Below are 2,228 nucleotides of genomic sequence, written 5' to 3'. Positions count from 1 at the left end.
GCTTCCTGGGAGGAAAAAAAGTAAATACAGCATATATCCAAAAGGAGAAGGAAATGAAAGACCCTCCTAGCTGGTTTTTAATAGACAGGTATTACATTTTGATGCTGATGTGTAAGATGAACTGCTTGATAAAAGCTAAGAATTATATAGAATAAGGTACTGTAAGATCTACTTCTACCCAGAGGATGACACAGTTGAAGTAAAGGAACCAGAAGTGGATAACAGCGCACTTCCTCAAGGGACTAATATTTGATGTCATCGAATTGCTCTCTCCCCACTCAATGATTGGTTTTATACTGCATATGATTTCAATATCAACATTGACATTGTTTTCTATGGCTGGACATTCAACATTTATGATTGTGATAGATTCACAAAAACTTTTTTGAATGGGGCTGGGGAGATGGCTCATTAGAATAAGCGCTTGCCTGTCAAGCACAAGGGCCTGAGTTCAATCCCTGGTTCCAAAAAAACAAAACAAAAAAACCCCATCTTTTTGAAAAAAAATAGGAATCAAATTAAATCCTCCAGGACATTGTCCAGAAGATCCCTATATAAAGATGCAGAAAGAGAAGTTGGAGTATGTGAATCCCTTTTGTCCCCATGAATTCTTTGATACCCTGAAGCAGTTCTTGCAATATGAGGAGAAAGTTCTGCATTTTGTCTGCATGTAGGAGACACAGGCTCACTATCTGGGATCATAGAGAACTTGTCCTGCATTTCTTCTTGGCTGATGACACCATTGAAATCAAAGAAATACTGACACAGAACTCAGGGTGTAAGGCTAAGTCGTTCTTCCTCCTGAGGAGTAAGCTACCCAAGTATGGCCCCCTTGGACTGCATCAACCAGGCCAGATAAGAGATCATTCAGTTCTGAATGTGTTTGCTATCTTGCACAGCAGGAAGAAGTGTAGCTACATGTTGCATAGGTACAAATTGGGAAAAATAGAACAAGAATTTTACAAAGCTAGTGACCTGACTTTAAGAGCCACCATTGATGTCTGGGGAAGGAAGGTGCACCTTTGTGACTGTGATGACTTCACAAAGTGTTTTTACAAGACTAAGGATAGATTGAGAGCTTCATCCCTATTTCATGCAAGCCACCTCCTCCTCAGAAATAGAAAGAAAATGTCCACCTTCCACAGGCTTTGGGTCTGAGGAGGATGCTCTCCGCTCCTGTCTGACCCTCAATCCTGTACCTTACCTGAAGAAGCACCTGAAAGAAGACTGTTGCTGTGGTCACATAGGTCATGGACTCATTTCTTTGCAAGACTAATCAGACATGAATGTGTTAATGCAGACAGGCTGTTTGTTATTTTGTGTTTCTCAATGCTGGTACACTTTCAGTGTTTGAGCCCACAGAGAGGAATTCAGGGTACACTCACGGGCTATTCTTCAAAAGTGTGAAGAGGTTTGGGCAAGAAGTCTTTAAAAGTGAGTTCTTGGAATACATCAAGGTCGAGGACCTGTATGTTGGAGCTAAAGTGAACGTGAATGGTTACCTCCTTGTTTTGCTCAGTGCTGATGAGTTCACCTTAGAGTACGTGGAGAACATCGACAAGTTCCCATATAGAAATGTTGACGTTGCCCTACAAAAGCTGAAAGAAGAAAAAGCAAAATTGAGAGAGATCAAGCAGGTATTTGTGGCTGCTGACTGCAGCCACACAGAGATGGTGTATTTTAATACACTCAGAAACGTGGTATTGAATGTAACTGTTGACAAGCTCATAGTGCAGGATTTTTAATGTACCTGAGGATGTGTGTACCGATGTGACCATCTTAGTTACACAGGCCCAGGGAAAGCTCAGGAGAGACATACTGAGCATTTTGACAAAGCCATTTTTACCTATGTGCATGAAGATCGAGAAAAAAGTATTACCCAACAGTGAGATCAAAAGGGTATGCAAGACCCGCAGGTTTCCTTTCAGTGATGATTTTCTGTACACCTTACTATCCAGGTTTGAGGACAGTGAAGGACAAATGAATTATGTCATTTTTCAAGGCCCTGAGCTGGAGCATGAATTGAATACCAGATTTGCAAGCCCCAGATTACCTTAAAGAGATATGTGAGGATGCTTGGTTTGGGATGCCATCACCTATTCCTGTGAAATTTGTTTGATGCTTAGACCTTCTGAAGGATGTGCACGGCTTAGACCATGACTAATCAGAACAGTTTTGGTCAACTTTTTTGACTACTCTATTTTTGCCAAGTTTATTTTAGTAGGCTT

At 41.0% G+C, this 2,228-nt stretch overlaps 1 pseudogene; it reads left to right on the top strand.

Moving 5' to 3' along the window:
- The window catches only part of LOC101588097, a 70,293-nt pseudogene extending 68,129 nt beyond the window's left edge, over window positions 1–2,164 (top strand).
- The last annotated feature ends 64 nt before the right edge of the window (window positions 2,165–2,228 follow it).

Source organism: Octodon degus, unplaced genomic scaffold (genome assembly GCF_000260255.1).
Source record: "Octodon degus isolate 3935 unplaced genomic scaffold, OctDeg1.0 scaffold00055, whole genome shotgun sequence".
Lineage (NCBI taxonomy): Eukaryota > Metazoa > Chordata > Mammalia > Rodentia > Octodontidae > Octodon > Octodon degus.
The sequence above is the reverse complement of the archived record's forward strand: the minus strand, read 5'-3'. Positions and strand labels throughout refer to the sequence as shown.